This window comes from Octopus sinensis, linkage group LG2 (genome assembly GCF_006345805.1).
Source record: "Octopus sinensis linkage group LG2, ASM634580v1, whole genome shotgun sequence".
Classification (NCBI taxonomy): domain Eukaryota; kingdom Metazoa; phylum Mollusca; class Cephalopoda; order Octopoda; family Octopodidae; genus Octopus; species Octopus sinensis.
This window is the reverse complement of record NC_042998.1, coordinates 65762924-65785423: the sequence shown is the minus strand read 5'-3', so window position 1 is coordinate 65785423 and position 22500 is coordinate 65762924.

Below are 22500 nucleotides of genomic sequence, written 5' to 3'. Positions count from 1 at the left end.
ATATATATATATATATATATATATATATATATATATATGTCTTGTTTTGTATACATTCGAAGCTTCTTTTCAAGGAATCTAATGGACTTAGCTTAGTATTTCCTTGGGGCTGGTCAGATTGGAGCAATCTCAAGATTAATCAGCTGAAAGTGCGAAGATGATCCGGTTCTTGACTGAAGATTGAAGGCTTCCAATGTCCCGTCCTGGTTTTTTTGTATCGTCTTTTGTATCGTATATATATATATATAAATATATACAAACTATCTATAGTATATATATATATATATATAGATAAATTGATAGATAGATAGATAGATAGATAGATAGATAGATAGATAGATAGATAGATAGATAGATAGATAGATAGATAGATAGATAGATAGATAGATACTTGTGTGTATGTCAGAGTGCATAGGTACATATATGTGTGTCCATTTATGTATGTTTTGCTGATTCGGTTTTTCGTCTTCAATGATTCGTAGAATACTTACTGTGGAATCATGTAATAAGGAACACATACCGCCTCCCATATTCTAACGGAAAGTGTATGGCAGTAATGTATGTGTTAAAAATGGATTTACCATTCTCCATCCGTATATGCTTGCAATACGTATATTTCCCAATATTTCAATTTTGTAGAGTACATTAAATCTCACACCCACCGACGCACACAAACATAAACATAAGAATTTAAATATTTTTGTTGACTTTTAACTAAAAAAAAAAGTGTTTATATTTGTTTAAATCCTTCTTTAGGCTAAATTGTTATGTAAACAATATATTCATTTTTCCAACTGGGTAGTTTTTTAATGCTTCGAATAAAGACACGTAAAGGTTCTTCTGAAATAACAACTGGATTGAAACAGATTCTTTTATCAAATGTGCAACAATGAAAGAGCTGTAATATCTCGTGCTGAGACGTATTCCAACAAGTGTTAGGGAATATAAGAACGTCTCTGTCTAAGTGTAAGTATCTGTGTCGATTTGTGTTTTAGCTCGTCTGTGAGAGTGTTTGAAAGCGTGTTTGTGTGTATAAGTGTGTGATAGTTTCTATATGAAAATAAATATACTTTTATACATTCTCATATAAAAATCTATTCGCTGTACGTATATATGTAAAAACATTAACATGCAAATATGTATACTTATTCACAGCGTTAATGAAAGAATATAAAGTTTTAAAATGCGTGACTCTGACCTATTTACAAATTCAAAACTATATTTGATTATTTCTTCCTTCTTTACTGAAGCTCATTTACAGAAAGAGATATATATGCATCTATGTTTTTAGCAATCAGCGACAAATTCGCAAATATAATTATAATGTCACACAGTCTTCACAGGTGCAGTTATATCCATCACGATACAAGGAAAAAGGAATAATGCATCGTTCAATATTTGAAATTTTCTTTTATTACAATGAGAAAATTACAATATTAAATTAACAGCACGTCATCTTAACTGGAAAGATTTTGAAGCAGAATGGAAAACAATACTTTTTCGATATGTAACTCTGTAATATCTTGATAGTACCTGAAACATGATTAGAAAAATTCACAAAACATTTCCCAAAGAAATATATGTATTATTTCATTCATCACGCAATGTGAAATGACATGTTGTATCATATAGGATATATTAACTTTTTCTTTAATATAATTCACAAGTAAATAAAGTTTGTATATCACATTTGCAGTAAACATGAAAGTAATTGCTTGGTTAAGTCAGTTTAAAATCATTTCTATTCTAATGGGAGCAACTTTAGGAGAATATTTTGTTTCGTAAATTAAATATAATATCTATTTAAAAGCATTTCAACTGGAAAATTTGAAGATATGAATATTGTGCATTTGCAACAACATAAGCTTCAGTATCAACATAAACAGCCAAGATAACATTGTTCGCAGAGCGTGACCATGTATCCTCGGGATTTTCCAGTCTAGAGAGGCTCATTGTGTTATCCTTCTCTTCTCCAAATTCACCCATTCCCATATTGAATAACCGTTGTCCAATATGGTTCCCATCTATATATACGATAAAAAATATTATATAAATTGACGCAACCAGGAAATCAATGACACACATAAAAAAGCAAAAGACAGGATATCCTTTGACCACTGGGATTGGCAGAAAGAGCTCAGAATTTATTCCCTCCAATGCTACCGTGACCTCTATAACATTTGTATGTTGTGGAAAATATTGAAACAACATTCTCAAAATGGTTTTAGAATTAAGGCTAGAATTTACAGAAGGCTTCGTCCCCGCGTCATCCATCTTCTACAGAAACCATACCCGCCTCACACCAGAACGTTGTGGCAGAACTATTCCACCTTAACATATAGTGGAAGCGAAAGTCTCATAACATTCAAACAGTTCCTGGGCGAATATCTCCAACAAATTCCAACTAAGTCCACCTGCACTCGGATATAACACTAAGTCTATTCCGGTACTATAAGTCTAAAAGAAGTCTACAAAGAATAATTATACTCGAATGAGCTACAGTGCCCAAACAATGACAATATGAAATTGGATTCTGAATCCCTATCTCAACGGATCTAGTTCTGTGGAATTGAAATGGAATGCCTAAACACAATATGATGAATCAATGCCACAAATACATTGTTTATTTCCCTGATGGAAATGAAATGCCGAAGGTTGGGAGTTGCTTCCCCAGATCCTATATATTCAAGATAATATATCAATGGCATAATACTTTTACACAAACACGATGCAAATTTCGTCTGGTTCACATATCAAAGAATTTGACAAAGAAATCATGAATGCAATGGAACTCATTCTTGACTTACTGACCAGGTGCAAGAAAATGCAAGGACAATAAAGATCCAAAGTAATTCTCCATGTATGACAGGTAGGTAAGTTAGAAGAATATGAAGAAATTCATAGTATAAAAAAAATACAGATACAGACAAACTCATCTTTAATTGTATGGTGAATTCAACAATTAAAGATGTGATTCTCTCTATCCGTATTTTGCTACACACACACACACACATACACACATACACACACACACACACACACACACACACATATATATATGTATATATATAGTTGAAATTTATAGGAAAACAAAAGACGAAGAGAGTTATATAAACAACAGGCAAGTATATTAGTTTGACGCTCGGGAAAATGAAAAAGTCTTTTACGTTTCGAGCTTACGTTCTTCAACAGAAAGGAATGAGAAAATAAACAGAGAGAATGAAAAAAAAAAAAACTCTTGTATGTTTCAGCAGTGCAACATATACATAAATACATACATACACGCGCACAGACACACACATAGCGATTTGAGCGAAATTTTGCCTCTTGATCCAATGTTGCTATATTGCAAAAGGAGTTCAGAAAAGTTACCATTTATTCATGTGTTGTACAAAATAAATATTTCATCGAATTTGGGACTAATTCAGCAGATCTCTCTTTTCTTCGACCCCTCCACGCACATACTTATGACAGTTAGAAGCTGTTGTTTTTATAAAGCTCAATGTGCTTTGATATCGTACAAAAGTGTTGAGCAGTCCCCAGATAATTTTCATCACTGCCCTACAAAATGATATAAATTAGGAAACGAATTACGGCTGCGCAGAAAATTATATGAAATGATCAAGATTTGAAATGCCGTAAATTAAATATCGATCAAATTTGAAACACTTACTTAGTGTTAATGAATAGCAAATCTGTAACTACTTAAATCCCAAACAGTTTAGAATTTTATGCAATATTTCTACTATTTAGATATATGAATGCACGCACGTTATCAATTATAAGCGTAAGAAAATAGAAGTGATATGTTTTATCGTTGTAAACATATATCATGTTCTGATGACTCCACATCAGTAGATCTGTCTAGAATCTTATCCTCTAGAATCTTAATCTGCCTGCCATTCCGTTTCTTAGCACATCAGCAACGTTTTTATGTAGTTAGAGAAAAAGAGGGCAAATGAAAAGAAGGAGAAATAAGCAACCCTGATGTGAGGCACTGGGTAAATAATTGCAACGCTTTCACATGATTAGCTGAAGGGATAGAAATAGGAAAGTAAAAGGAGAGAGAATAAGAGGATATGGAGAAGAGTGACACAGAAACAGGGTGAAAGATAAAGGAGAGTGAAAAAGGCGGAGAAAGAAAAATATTGAGAGAGAAGCGTCTACGGCACGTGGTAGGGGGAACGTAATATTTATTACCTACTTAAAAAAGTTAGTTGAGTGTAGTGAGGATTTAGAAGAGGGGAATTAAAAATATAATTTTAGCAGAGAGATGATGTTCTGATGGTGAGGTGAAACAATATCACAGCGATTGAGAGAGGAAGAGAGAGGGAAAATAGATAGATATGAGAGAGAGAGGGGTGTAAGAAAAGATAATGAGAATGGTGGCGGCGGTGCTGCTGGAACTGACTGTGTTGATTGGATAGCGAAAAGTGTATCTGTTTAAAATATGAACTAAGTTTTTCTTATATCACCTATAACTTAATGCAAGGGCTGAAGTGAAACCGTGAAATACTTACGCTTATTGACCTGGCATATACATGCAATTCAACTAAACGTTATATTATATGTACGGTTTATTTTTCTCTATGGGGAAAATGTAAAAGTAAGCGTGAATATTTATTTTATATGAGTGGTGCGTTTTAAGACTCTAAAATGAGCATAAAGTATATAAGGTATATATATATATATATATATATATATATATATATATATATATATATATATATATATATATTAGAGTACATTAAGTATCATCGTCTTCCCATTTCCCTCACTTTTCAAAGATTAGCAGATGAGTGACTATCTTTACATACCGATTCAAGGTTTTTTAGGGAAAGTTTTCAACGTAACCCAACAGCTTTACCATTAATCAGTGAAATATTCACGCGGCCGCTAGTTACATACAAATCTTCGATTCAGTTTAGGCAGCAGACTCAAGTTTTTGAACAATATGTGCAATGAAATTAAACGTAACAAGTAAGTATTTTATTCAGTTGTCCTCGTTTACCTTGAGAGCTTAACTGCACACTTTTCCAGTTCTATATTTAAGAGATGAGGAATTATGTACATTATTTACGTTTGGCGGGTATTTGTCCTCACTACACCATATGCCCACGGGCATATAGCATGGTGGTTAAGAGCGCGGGCTACTAACCCCAAGACTCCGATTTCGATTCCAGGCAGTGGCCTGAATAATAATAATAATAATAATAATAATAATAATAATAATAATAATAATAATAATAATAATAATTATTATTATTATTATTATTATTATTAGTATTATTATAATTATAATAACAACAACATCGAAAAATGCATCAGGAATGAGAATTCCCAAGGCACCAGATGAAGACTGAAAGTATATCAGCCGACACGATGTACTAACGAACAAGATGAGGACAAATATCCGTCAAATATAAATAAGGTAAATGATGTAAATAATGAGCAAACTTTTTGTGATGTTCAAGAAAGGTTTCACGCAAATGCAATGTTTCTTTTTTTTTTTGACAATAATTTTATCTCTGACCATCTGAAAGACAAACAAAAAGTATTTTTGAAACAAATTCTATTCACAAGTCATCGATTACTTTGCATGGAAATGTAGAAGACACTTGACTTTAGGATCAAAGGAAGAACTGCTGTATTGTGAAGTGGAGAGAAGTTTTCTCATATTTTCTTTTTTGAGTTGTCTTAAGCACATGCCATTAGCTCAAATAGTCGATGACCCTTGTAAAACGAAACCATAGTCTAGACATATAGACATGTAATTTGAAATGCTCTTTAAAATGTGATCCACATTAGAGTCTCATTTCTAGCGCATATTAACTACAACATTAAGTAGGCAACAAACCGTCGCTTTTTTGTGCTGCTACTGCATAACTGTATATCTGTTTAATATATATATATATATGTATAATTGTATATATATATAAATATGTATATATTTATATATACATATATATATATATATGTATATATATATATGCATGTACATATATATATATAAATATGTATATATTTATATATATATATATATATATGTATATTATATATGCATGTATATTATATATAAATATGTATATATTTATATATATACATATATATATATTGTATACATATATATATATATATATATGTATATATATATATAGGTATGTATATATATATATACATATATATGTATGTATATATATACATATATATGTATGTATATATATATACATTATATATGTATGTATATATATATTTGTAATATATATATATGTATATATACGTATATATATATATAGTATGTATATATAATATGTATGTTATATATATATGTAAGTATATATATATATGTATGTATGTATATATATATATGTATGTATATATATATATGTATGTATGTATATATATATGTATGTATGTATATATATATGTATGTATATATATATATATATATATATATGTATACATATATATATACATATACATACATATACATATATATATATATATATACAGGTATAAGTTAGGGGTGTTTAAAGCCTCTCAGGTATAGATATATCCAAAGGCACTTGTTTATTTTTGTCCTCCATTTTCTTCTCGCCTATACATACATACACACTGACATACATACCTACATATATATTTATGTATATATATACATATATATATATTCATATATGTATATATGTACACACACACATATATGTGTGTGTGTGTGTGTGTGTGTGTGTGTGTGTGCGTTGTGCATATGTAATAATTCGAAGGTACACTTTGACTATGATGATTACATACTTTATCTATTTTTTCATAATTATTCAAACAATTACTTAAACAAATTATAAATGTAATCACTAACTTATTCTTTCATTCATATGATACTATTTTTACTCTGACTCAATATCTAACATTTATTTACCAATTACTGCCATCAGAGAATCTATTACCCACTAGACAAGGTTTATACCAATATTAGTAATTAAATGAAATTCAGTCTGTTGGAATGTTTTGCAAGAACAAATTGTAATAACCTAACGATATATCATTTTTACTCCTTTGACGAAATTTTGCTCAATAAAATGATTTAATTGCTGGAATTTAGATGTTTGGGGTAAAATCGAAAGAGCTGTAAGTGAACATGTTGAATTTTTGAATTTAATGAATTTTGTTAACGCTACTTCTCTGTTTTCGGGATTTTAATTTGAATGTGTTTAAAATAAATTTTATATTTATACAACTTATGTTAGGAATATAATCATTCACAACATAGTAATAAGTAACAAACCAGTAATCGATTGAATATTTTCTATCCCTTATGGTGGTTATTCTCACCTCTATTTAAATAAATAAATATATATATATACATATAAGATCTGGATGGTTGTACATATACAAATATTTATTAACATGTCACGTTTCTACAAATCACATATAAGCGCTTTCATATAGACTAATAGATGTACAACCATCATGATATCTGAATACCTTATTCTTTTTCAAATTTATAATATCTGTACATCACCTGAAGTCCTAATATATATATATATATATATATATATATATCTATATATATATATATATATATATATATATATATATATATATGTGTGTTGTATGTATGTATGTATAAATATATAGACATATATAAATATGTACTTGCATGCGTACATATATATATATATATATATATATATATGTATATTCGGCCAAAACAGCCCAATTGAGTTCTACCGATCAAATGACCTTGATTCATTGCTCATTCCTCCCATTGTATATTTTTCTGTATTTCTCGGTACTTTTACAATTTCGTCTTCTCCTACACTCACTACATCTTCTGACTGAATCTTTCATGTGTAAACGTGTTCCTCCTTGCGACAATGTAAACCTTCATTTAATGAAGATATTCTTATAGACAAAAAAAGATAACAAAACCAAGGCTGTGAGGAGTTTTCAGGACATTTATAAGGAAATAGTTATAAAATGTAGTCTTAAAGCTGTTTCTGTGATATTATGCATATCGCTTCATCAGGGACGATGTGAGATGGTTAGATAGAGGCAAATGTTTGAGTTCGAAATAACGAAATATTATGGAAAAGTAGGAGATAGGGAATATAGAGGGAAGTAACAGAATAAAAGTAGAAATAAATTATAATATAATGTTATCGCATAAACAGCAGTAAGACTACATTCACATCTCTTTCCTTATAAATGTCCTGAAATCTCCAAACGGCCTTCGTTTTGTTATATCTTTTTGTCTAATATGCATATATATAGTTACATACATACAAATATGTATGTTTTTTGCAATTTCCAAGATGCCTTTCTGTGACAAGTGAGATGCCATATAAGGAGACAGTTTTTATTTTATTGGAATTGCTGCAAGATTCACACTTATTCTTGGTATTACAATCCTATGCAGTAAGGGTGTGTTTTTTTTGTTTAAATCATCGATTACTTCCCTAGCCGAATTGCTCTGTTGTGAAGAATTACCATAATTTTCCATAAAGTAAAAGTTCTACTTGTAATTATATATCTAATATACAGATATTGGCCGTCTTCTTAGATATAATATTTTCGATTGAAGGCAATTCACTATGTGCATATTAATATGAAGGGAACAAATAAATTTAAAGTGAATAATTACGTTGTCTCGTAAGACCTCAAATTTACCTGTTTCCCAGTATGACATTGAATGTATTTATGCTATATCAAAGAAAACAAATTAAATTCATAAGATCGCTTTTCAGAAAACTTTCCTTGGTCATATACATGGATTTTGACCCCGTGACATTCTTAATTTCGCTGTTTACGTCATATGCCATTACCGCTGCGATTTCTGCTATGATAACGCCTTACAATTGCACTAAAGAAAGCATATGTCCTGTCGCACAAAATTAATCAATATACATTTAATTCTGAATACATATTAGACATACCTTACAATCTTGAAATTATCGAATGATCGGAAACTTACATACTTATAACAACGAGGCGTGTTTCAATTATGAAGTCAAAGGAAAAGTAAACAACCTTTATAAAAACGATTTGTTATGCTACACATGCCAAATGTGTGTTTAACAATGTTGCCTTAACAGTTATTTCTTATTAATATTATCAGAAGATGTATAATGGCATATTTCATTAGATTACAAAGTCATGCATAAAAGAGAATTCCCAAACGTAGAACCTACGAAATCATGTCCTGCTATATTTTCATTAATTAATATTGAATGCGTGAGATAGATAACTAATATTACAGACAGTATAGTGTATATATTCTACATCTCTTCCGATATTTTTCTAGATATTTAATTAATTTGTAAGAATGGTATTTGCCATCTACAATATTCAGTAACTTTAATGTACTGGGTATACATTCGTTTAAATAGTGGCCTTTGTTAAATCGAAACAATTTGCACTTTCCCTACGAACAACAGGAAAATATGATTTAATATTTATTGAGCAGTTCATTGTATTAATGCATTTAAGTGAAGTGTACAAATCATTGTTTAGCCTGAAGAAATCGACCTTTACTATAGATTTAACACGATAAATAAATTCGGTCTCTCTACAACCTTTGCAAAACTCATTCATTATGAAGGAGTCAGAGACCTTCATTTCCTCCAATATTTCATGCCTGACAATTTAACCTTTGTCGACATTCTAGCTGCCAGATCAGATTTATAAGAATACATAACATACATATTGCTATATTCAACATCTTCGCAATTTATTACAACGCAACTGACTAAACCCAATAACAAACACTCAAATATTTTATTAAAATCTCACTGAATCATTTTATGGTACTCTAAACAAATAACATTTGGAAATGTACGATTTCGTTGTTGAGCAGATGTCTGTATGTGCAGGTCGGTACGAAACATTAGACATGACATTGGGCAACAGAGGAAAATGAGTTAAACATAATCAGAGGCTCAACAGCAATACAACGGATCATAGCGTATATTATACTCATATAATAGCACTCCAAAATATGTGAATACCAAAATATTGAAACTTTTCATAATTGGATAAGCAGAAATTAACTTACATGTTTTGTCTTTGGTTTCTAATGAGAGGTGCAATGCTGTTGAATGTTACTGGGCTCATCTTAGTATACAAAGAGTTATTTAATATTTCCACCAGCTAGTTCTATAATTAGTAAGGTGTATATATGTTCACTTCGAGTTAATGTGCATACACTTTTCTGTCATCATTCTTTTACCGTAAAAAGTATGTTATTTCTCTTCAGATGAACTAGAAAGAGAGAGAGAGAGAGACAGACAGACAGAGAAAGAGAGAAAGACGGGGAGAGAGATAGACAGATGGAGAGACGGTAGGTAGGTAAGTAGGACGATAAATTGGTTAGATAGATAGTCAAATAGACAGACAGAAAGATAGATAGATGCTAAATTAGTGGTTATGGATGGAAATTAATGACTAATCCAAAAGTAATCAATTTTAGCCCAAGCCAGCTGCTTTGTAATGGTCAGTGTGCAAGATAGGATGTGATCATTGAAAGACCTGAAGATACTTTCTCTCTCTCTTTGTTTGTATATATATATATATATATATATATAATATATATATATTATATTAGACAAATTAATTTAACATGTTTCGGTTCTTGAAATAACGAACCTTATCAAAAAAAAATTTTTTATATATACTAAAGAGAGTCCATCCTATATGCTTAAATAGTATGATGTAATAGTTCATAATTGTGATATAATAGAGTCAAATATAAAAAAAATTCATATATAATAAAGTGTCCATGCTATATGTTTAAAGAGTATTATATATGAATTTTTTATATTTGACGCTATTGAATGTACTTCACAATTATGAACTATTACATCATACACTTTAAACATATAGCATGGACTCTCTTTATTATATATAAAACTTTTTTGATAAGGTTCGTTATTTCAAGAACCGAAACATGTTAAATTAAAATTTGTCTAATATAGCGGCATTTTCAAACTTCATTTTTAACAAATATATACCCACTCGTATACGAGCTAATCTTATTATATATATATATATATATATATATATATCATGTTGATTCGTTAGCTACTGCACGCATTTTTTTCTCTCCTTCTTTCTGTGTTTTTCTCTCTCTGTGTATCTTTCTGTTGAAGAGCGTAGGCTCGAAACGTTAAAGACTTGTTTTATTTATATTTCCTGAGCGCCATACTAATACAATTGTTCGTTTGTTTTCCACCTGCCTTCGTCTTTTGTTTATTTTCATAAAGCTTCCCGTTATATAATATATATAATATATATATATATATATATATATATTGTATAGAGGGCATTATTACACATAAATGCCTCACACTAAGAGGGACAAAGTCATTACTACCAAAATTATACTAATCATACCTAAATGCAGTTTTTCAAAGCAAGACATTTAAAAAATGAATTTAGTTCTGTATCACCGTGATTTCACATTCAACTTACGTCTTATGATCCTCAGCAGAACTGATTCTGAACACATCATAAATAAACTACCAACCTTACGTAGCGAAGACGAACAGACAACTGCTCACTCCGGCCAAGCACATGGAATGTTTATAAATCATATATCCGGTAAATGGCGGGCTTTTTACGAACTGCATGTCGGGTAATAAAAAGTATTTCGGAATAAGTTTAACAATTAAGGATAACCTCTTAATAAGGGATCTTAACAAGAAATTATCGGGTAGTTAGCGTGAAAACCTCATAAAAGAAAAGAATTCGAAAATAATTTTTTTCTTTTGAACAAATTAATTATATCTATATTGTATAGAGGGCATTATTACACATAATGACTGGGTAGTAATGACTTTGTCCCTCTTAGTGTGAGGCATTTATGTGTAATAATGCCCTCTATACAATATAGATATAATTAATTTGTTCAAAAGAAAAAAATTATTTTCGAATTCTTTTCTTTTATGAGGTTTTCACGCTAACTACCCGATAATTTCTTGTTAAGATCCCTTATTAAGAGGTTATCCTTAATTGTTAAACTTATATATATATATATATATATATATAAATGATATTAACTGGGCAATAACCTCATACGGAGCATTTAAAAGCTCCTACATTCCTACACGGCTATCATATGCCATCATACATCAGTGTCATTCCTTGAAATATGCAAACATGTGGAATTCGTTAGCGTATAGAATTTATATAAAAATGTTTATGTTGTTACCACAGCACAGAAATGTCATAATTTATAATTAAAACATGGTTTTTCCATGTTCTTGATATATAAATTCATATATATAAATTTGTGTGTTCATGTGTGTGTGCATAAGCGCGTGAGCTACGTCACATGCTTCTATGGTCACATTACCGAGCGCGAAACTATTTGGGTTGATCACAAGATCCTATTGAAAAAACTATCCAACATTGGTGTCTCTGGAAAGTTACTGAAATGGATCAAGTGTTTCCTTACAGACAGATCTCAACATGTTGTAGTTGGAGGAGTAAAATCAAGCCCAGCAAATGTCAGTAGTGGCGTTCCGCAAGGCACTGTGCTGGGCCCACTTCTTTTCACCATCTACATTAATGACATTAATGACATCATCAAGCACAGCAACATAAAAATCTTTGCAGATGATTCCATGCTCCAGAAGGTCATAAATGAGGCGAGTGACCGGACATGCCTTCAGTCAGATCTACTGGCTGTTATCCAATGGGCAGAAAAGAACAATATGCTGCTGAACGAGGATAAATTCGAGTTAATCCACTTTGGAAAAGAAGATGCCCTGAAACTCACATACTCCCTTCCTTCAGGTGAAACTCTCGTGGCATCCAACAACATCAGAGACTTGGGAGTAATTGTGGACAACAACATAAGGTGGGCCACTCATATAAACACCAAAGTTGACATAGCCCGCAGAATGTGTTCCTGGATTCTCAGAACTTTCCAGTCGAGAGATATCCACACCATTATCCTTCTCTTCTCCACATTTGCCCGACCCTACCTTGAATACTGTTGTCCACTGTGGTCTCCCCACACAAAACAAACTATCATAAAAGTTGAAGCACCTCAAAGGTCAATCACAAAAAAGATAGATGGCATGACAGGCCTCGACTATTGGGGTCGACTAGAAAAGCTAAAACTTTATTCTCTCCAACGTTGCCGTGAGCGCTACCTCATCTGCATGATGTGGAAAATATTCTATCAGCATTGCACAAATGATGTTGGCATCACCTTTAAGGTACATCCAAGGCTTTGGTCCCGTGCCATCCGCCCACAACAAAAATCGCACTATCATCTCATAATAACAATACGGCACAATTATTTCACCTCAATTGGCCGCGCTCTCTTTAACATTACACCAAAACACATTAAAACAGAAACAGACCCTATAGGGTTCAAGAAGTCTTTGAACAGTTTCCTTCAAGAAATCCCGGATAAACCTCCTACACCCGGATATGTCTGTGTAAACAATAACTCTCTACTTGAGTGGGCTATAGTGCCCAAATTCTGACTTGAAAGACTTCACCAGGTGGTGTAATTAAGTTAGACATGGCCTATCAAAGTATCAAAGTACATGCCTGTTGTTCATAAACCTGTCTTCATCTTTCGTTTTTTGTACATTTCAACTTTATATATATATATATTATATATATATATATATACATATATATATATTAAATTGAACTAGTATAAGCTCACAAGCTGTGGCCAGGCAGACCCATTGGCTAGAATTTAATGTCCCTGTCTCAGTAGGTACATCTCTGTGTTTTAATATCTTCTTTAATTACAACCTCTAGAGGCCATTTTCGAGTACATAGCCTAAAGTGTAATTTGTGATCAAGTGATCTGGCATGTTTAGTAACATGTTAATACAGCATTTCTGAAATCATGACATTTCCGGTGAAAATGAAGATTAAGAGATCCCTCGCGTCGTCACATTGCCGTGCAAACTTTTGTTAAGGTTAGAGAGAGAGAGAGAGAGAGAGAGAGAGAGCGAAAGAATGGAATATCAGAGACAAAGGCGTGAAAAAGAAATAAGCTCTCGTATTCAACTTTCAGTCTCTACTGATATGATTTGAAATCAGATCGTTCACCTCTCAAGGAATTAACCCTTACAGATGCAACCTTTCTGTACACTACTGAACTATATCAACGAAGTGTGTGTATACATATATATATATATATATATATATATATATATATACACGAGCATAATGCCAATGGACGGTGCTGAATCATATCTGCTGAATAAAAAGCAATCAGTGATTTCTTTTCATTACAAAATAATTAAGCATGCCTTTATTTCAATAAATTTTTTTGTTTTGTTAAACGAACTTAAGGCAAAAAAAAAATCTTGAGAAACCAAATAGGCTTTCCTTCCTTCATGCCAAGTTTGAAGAAAATATCTCTTTTGCATATTACTTTTTGGTCTCTTAAATATACTGCATTTTGTGGCATTATTTCAAGCCAGATGGCTTTTTGGAGCGCAAACTGCACGTGCATTTTTCTCGCGTACGCGTTGAATCGATTGCAACCGCTGATGTGCCTGTGCGTACAAATGCATCTTCTCGCGGCTTTATTGTTCGCATTCTCACCTGGAATTGATTTTTGTAATTATTTCAAGACTTATATACGCCCTGATACCGTCGGTATCTACATATCAACTTTCGGTGCAATCAGATGGAGGATGCCCGAGATCCTAGAAGACTCACACACACACACACACAAACCGACGGAACGGATGTTTTATATATATATATATATATATATGTATATTATCAGTATTTTAGAATTATTATTGCTGAAGATGTTCTATAGAGATCAGAGCCGAGCTAGCACTGAAATTCACGGCGATTTGCATACGAATACGTCTACGTAAACAGTGCGATGGGTGCTAGAGAAATAATTAATGGGTGTACAGTCATAACAAAATACGGTGTCCCAACTAGCAATGTTCACACACAAGCGCGCTCGAACACAAATACCCCCCCACCACACACAATCACAAACAAACACACCACACATTTATGCATGAATATATACAGGCCTGTATATGAAGACAATGATACGGCAATAGTTGCATGCTGTGTGATGTAAGCATGATGTTAAATACTAAAAATGAGGCACACGTATTTAGAGATGCTAATGTTGATGATAATCTATGAATGGTATTTCAGCAGAGACTGGCGTCAGTGAGTCCCATAAAGAAGATGGAAGCTGGAGAGCAGATGTTGTGCTTGTTTGGGAAGAGCCGATGAAGAGGTGACTGTTGGTTGTGGAGAAAGTTGTGCTGCAATGAAGAAAATCATTGGTGGATGGTTGGTCACAAGTACTCAGGCAGACAGGAATAACGTAGTTATATAAACCTACTCGTACGCACACATTCATACATGCACATATACTACTCACACACACACACACTCAAACACACACATAAAAGAAATATGCCGCTGCAGTCAAAGGTGGGTGACGAAATGAGTGAAAGTTTCAATGGAAAAACAATAAGTATAAAGATTGAACGCGATGAAAATAATAAAATAACACTAAGATAAAGAAAAGAACAGATAAAACAGGAGGACAAGAATACAAAGAATTAATACAAGTACAATTGAGTGGAATAAGAACTGCTTCACGAAAGATCAATTCATACAAATATTGATAGATTGATATAAAAAATAGATATGTAATAGAAATAGACTTCTACATAAATACATACATACATATTTGGGCATATATGTATGCACTTGAACATGTCTGTGAGTCTGTATATATGTGTGTGTGTGTGTATGCGTGTATGTATACACACATGAATAAAACTTCGCTTGTACATACGCATATATATATACATTCCGGATGAATATAAATATAAACAGAGAAATGCTTATTTCATACACTTCTGCAAGGACATATGATGCACACACACATACACACACACACACATATATATATATGTATATATGTGTGTGTGTGTGTGTGTGTGTATGTATGTATATAAGCATGACTATTATATATGCATGAGGGCACACAGACTGAGCAAAGCTTATAGAAAAGAAGCACGTCTACAGAGATACAGTGAGCATTGATCATCTATTTAATTTCTTACTTATAATATTACCTTTGTATTTTCAGTATACTTTATCTAGCCTAACATATATTTTGATGCAACTTTTTCATCATGTCGCCTTCGTCTTTTCGAAGTTTAGTTATATTTGTCTTATGTGTCAAAATATGTGTGAATGAATATGTTTTCGTTCCTGGTTTACATGTATGCGATATATTCACACTTCCCGAGCCATTATAATCAATCACCATCCCACTTCTCCTTTTCTTACAACACTTTCTTTATCATTTCCAATGTTCTCCACTTCGCCCTACCAACACCAAGTCCACATTCACCTTCACCATTACCATCTTGCTCATTGCCCTCAGTCTCTCTGGCGCCAGACAACACTTCATGACCATTCATACACACATTACTTGTCTATATCATCTTCGGAAACGTCTACACCTTCACATTCTGCGCCTCCACACACTTCTTTAGTGTATCCTTTTCTCATTCATTATATTTCTGTCATTCTACTTATATCTCTAATAATTAGATACACAAGACTAGGATTACTTTTCTGATAAGGCCTCTTGGCAAAACGTGTATATATATATATATATATATAATATATATATATATATATATATATATATTATATATATATATATTTAAATTTAAAATGAGGGTGAGAAATTAGATATTAATTTAATTAACTTCGAATGGGTAGAACTGTTTACAATTCTGACTTGGTGCGGACGTCCTAGTATGCAGTCCTGCAAATTATATTTATCTAGACGGTCGCACCAATGATCGACGGACATTTAGGTAAGTAAAATTACGTAATATGTTAATAGTTAAACATGTATGCGAATAATCAATGTTTTTATTGCTTTTTCTTTTGTCTTGCTCGATTACGTTTCGTTTGTTTTGCTAATTTTTTCTTGAGAACATTTCTTAGTGGGAATTTCTGAAGTAGATCCAACGGAAATATATCCCAACCGTGGAGGACACCAAGAAGCCCAAACTTTGAACGTGCTTTTCTCCACACACTAATCGACATATACCCATAAGTCCAAAAGAATTACACATGCACACACACACGCACGCTCATATTTATATATCAGGTGTTTGAATTTATTATGCATAAGGTTATAACATTATGTATTTATTACATATTCATACATGCGTGTTTTGATTGCTTTGCCCAATATTTATCAATTGCACAGTTGAAATAGTTACTGCTAATTAATTTTCATTCACAGACATACCAAAACTATACGTATTTCTCTTTTGCGGTTGGAAACGGCGTTGTGAAATAATTGGATATGCATGAAATAAATACGCAAATCTTCTATAGATCATTCTGTAAATGAGTCGAGTGTTACATAATATTACTTTAATTTCATCTGTATTGTTTTGTTCAGAGAAAGATAACAATCCTATGACTTAAAATTTGTAAACCCCACGAGAATTTAGGCTAACGAATATTTATATTATCTATAATTTGATGCTTTATAATATCAAAAACGGGAGGCTAAATATAACCAGAACATACAGACGTAATATTGCATATTTAATTCCATACTGTAGCTAGTAAAACCACGCTCACATTCCCCATGTAAGTACTGGAAATATGTACATGACAAATTTGTTTCGTTTCATTTAAACAAATATCAATTTTCACAATCTCGCACTATTATTAGCATTGTGCATGCAGTGTGAACGTTAAAAAACTGTAAAATTATCGTCATTGACTTTATATAAAATGGCTTCATGCTATTCGTAACAGGATAACTTATATGTTTAAGTCATACATTCTTTAACGAATAACACACTGAAAAATATGTAACAATTTTACGGAAGCTGGATTCTTTGAATGAATGATTATATTAGTACAGCCTAAAGATGTGTTTGAAAGGAGTTTGATGCTCATAATTCTTCAAAGTGTTTATATAAAAGTAATTATTCTCTCACATAGGGGCACGCACACTTACACACACGCGCACATATGTATATCATGTATACGTGTACATTATTCATAACGGGAAAACTGAAAGTTATTTTTGCTTTTTATAATTACTTTCTCTTTACTCTTTTACTTGTTTCAGATATTTGACTGTGGCCATGCTGGAGCACCGCCTGTAGTCGAGCAAATCGACACGAGAATTTATTCTTTGAAAGCCTAGTACTTATTCTATCCGTCCCTTTTTGTTGAACCACTAAGTTATGGGGACGTAAATGTAAACACACCACCATCGGTTGTCAAGCGATGTCGGGGGACAAACACAGACACACAAACATATACACACACGTACACACACACACACACACACACATATATATATATATACAACGGGATTCTTTCTGTTTCCGACTAACAAATCCACTTACAAGGCTTTGGTCGGCGCGAAGCTATAGTAGAAGACACTTGCCGTAGGTGCCACGCAGTGGGACTGAACCCGGAACCATGTGGTTCGTAAGCAAGCTACTTACCACACAGCCACTCCTTAGTCTATGAATTGTAGAATTCATATTTACAAACTAACCATACATACGAAACATGAGCTAATGAGAAAATTATTTACATTATTTACATTTGACGGATATTTGTCCTCATCTTGTTTCTTGTTTCGGCTGATATATCTTCCAGCCGTCATCAGTTGTCGCGTGGAAATTTCGAACCTGGGTTCTCATTTCTAAGGTATTTTCGATGTTGTTATTGTTGTTGCTGTTCTTCTTCTTCTTATTATTATTATTTTTCAGGTCACTGCTTGGAATCGAACTCAGAATCTTGTGCTTAATGGCCCTGCTCTTAACCACTGCGCCATATATCCGTGACACCATATCCCCAAGATACCTGGTGAAGGCTGGAGGGTATATCAACCGAAACGTTGTGAAAACAACTAACAAGACGAGGACAAATATCCATCAAACGTAAATAATGTACATTATTGTACATAATTCCTCATCTCTCAAATATAGAACTGTAATGAGAAAATGTCTATATATGCGTTTGGCTTTGTAGTGATTTTCTAGATCTTTAAATCAAATTTCTCGAAAATTACTTCATAATTTCTTTAATAACGCGTGAGTATTTATTTTACGTATTACTATATACACAAATATATGAGCTGGGGCGAGTTAATTCTTCTCTGCGGGTAAAATTATTACAGCAAATATAAGCTTCAAAACGGCATATTTCCGTAATAAGTTCAGTCTAGTGATATTATGAGAATTAAAATAAATATTTATTTGTTACATTTACAAAAGTTAAGCTAAAATCACTGCGTGACCATTCTGTATTGTATTCAGTTTTTAACACTTAAGAGTTACTGATTAATTTGTAATTGCAATTAACAACTTTGTATATGTACCAGACGTCTGTTTCAACATCTATTAATAAATTCTTCTTATTAGTTTCGTTGACGTCTTGGTTAATATATTGATATCTCTAAAAGTTATACTGCAATTCCTAAGGGTGCGTCAAATATGCCAGTTTGAAAAATTCTATAAGTTTTTGTCCATGTTTATATAATTTTAACCCCTCCCCCAACTCTATCGCCCAGCTATTCCCTTGATCGGACACCAGCGATCTACGAATATTAGAAAATGTCAATCTTCTTTAGATTTAACAAAGTCATTTCACGTAAATAAAGAGCAACAAAAACAAACAAAACAAAATAAAATAAATGTGGCTTTATATAGTTTGTGACAAACGTTGCTTTAACATCAAAACTAGAAGCTAACTCCCCAAGGAAATATTTTCACACGAAAATAAAGATTTTAGTACTTAGCGTTCAAACTCTTTATACGTCTTTCACTCCGTCTGATATATATATATATATATTATATATATATATATATATATATATATATATATATATTATATATATATATATATATATATATATATATATATAATTATATATGTATATACACACATAAACATATATGCATTTACATATATTTCTATGAATATCTACATAATACATATATGTTTATGTGGATATATATATATATATGCATACATACAAAAGCACATACACGGGCGCGCACACACACAGACACAAATAAATTCATGGTATATCTCGGCTTTATTATTGTCCAGTTAATAAGCATATATTATTCGAAACGATGTGTTCGTTGGACTAATAATTTATCCCAATTTTTCATAAGACTGAAGTGATATCTGTCACAAAAGTGACAAAAACACAAACGTCACTATTATGCCAAAAACCGATACAAAGGAAAAAAAAGCATAAAAAAAAAACTTATCAATTTCCCTTAGACAGATATAATTGAAGTTTAGCACTGTAAAAACAAACACAGAAAGATATACAAAATTTTATGGTCTCTGTAGGAAGTGATACTGAATAAGCAAAGCAAATGAAAGTTGATGCCTTAGTCCGCATTGTAATTATAATAAATTATTTCACTCAAGTGCTACCTATCGAACATTATGATTGACAATGTTTCTACATTGCACCACATTTGACTGATCTCTCTCTCTCTCTCTGGTTTTCGCTTTCCCTCCCTCTCTCTATGTCTGATTTATTTTGTGTTGCGTGGGTGTGTCTCTCTCACTCCAGACATACGTACGTGTACGAAGTATGTATGTATATATAATATATATATATATATATATATATATATATATATATATATATATATACATGCGTGTGTGTGTGTTTGTGAGTGTGTGTGAGTTTGTGTTTATATATATGTATATATGTATCTATATGTGAAAATATATAAAATATATGAAAAGCTTTATCAGACATGCTGAACCACCTCCCGAAGATAGTAAAGGAAGTCAACCCTGTTAGTATCATTCGATGTGCTGAATTTGTATCCCACACGACAATAGTGTAGAAGTAATCACCTGGCTAGCAAAATGCCCATAAGAGATCCCAAGACGCATTAACCACAGATTCATAATCGCAGCACTCAAATTCATCCGGCTGAACAACTAGTTCATGTTCGATACTACTTACTATCGACAAAAAATGTGAAATTGCAATGGGAGCCAGAGCTGCTCCAGGGATTGCAAACCTTTTAATGGGTTACAGAAATTTCTAAAAAATTAGATTTTTTTAGAAATTTCTGTCCACCTTTTTCGATTAGCGTGCTTATTGTGATAAATTATATGGTTATGGACAATGTTTCTAGTTTCGGCATATTTGGCATTAGAATTTTTTCGTTTGCCCTTATTTATAAGTTGTTTATAAATTTAACCTTTATATGTATTTTTTAATATGCCGGTCATTGATAAAATTTGTTTGAAAAACTTTATCCTACATTAGATGTGTATGTAAGTGAGCATTTATATCTCACCGACACACAATCACAGATTTGTTTATGTATATGTGTGTGTGTGATGGGTTTTGCGTGATTTTCTTAATATATTTGCTAAGTTATTATACCCTAAACATGTTGTTATTAGATTTCCGCCAAAGATATATTTATTTGGAGCAGCTGTTTATCCTTTATTTCTATATGCACTAATATTGTGAACACTAAAGGGGAATTAAGACACTCGTGTAACTTCCTTGATAACGTATATGTAATCCTTCTAGATAATTTACCGAATGCATCAAATACGAAATGAGTTTTCTGTTTTTTTCCTTACTAATGTACATATAACCTTTGGTTTTCTTGTCATCACACACACAAACACACACACACATATATATACACAAATATATAGACTCACATACGCATATATATATATATAGATATGTATGTGTATATATATATATATATATATATATATACGCACACAACTATATACACTCATACACTCATATATGTATGTGTGTGTTTATATATCTATATATCTATATACATATCTATGTATATATATGATGTATGAAATATGCATACGTGCGTGCAGGTGTGCACATTCTATGACATTTTTCGCAGTCCGATTAAGGCTTTGTGTCATAAAAATATTCAGCGAGATATGTTTATGGCTAATAATCATTTAGTACACATGTGGTCTTATTTAAAGAAGAAAAGTCCACAGTAAACCCGACGTACTCCTTCAAATTTCGAAGTTGAAGCCTGTGGACGTAGACGGCCAAAAGGGGTGATTATACCTCGAAATGGAGGTGAATGTCAATACTGAACAGACTCGCTAACAAGATACGATTTATTCTAAATTAACTGCTGACAACATCCCGGAAATAGCAATATGTGGATTTCTTCTTGTTCAATAAATGATTCGAGATGCAGAAATGGCTGTTTTAAGAAACTGGATTCCCAACCACATGATTTCGTGTTCTGTCCCACTGCCCCACTGCCTAGTAACTTGGCCATGTGTCTTCTACTATACTCTGGGGCAAACCAAACACTTGTGCGTGTATTTTGGAGACAGAAATTGAAAGAAGCGCGTCGTGCGCGTGTGTGTGTTTGTGTGTGTGTGTGTGTGTGTGTGTGTGAGAGAGAGAGAGAGAGAGAGAGAGAGAGCGAGAGC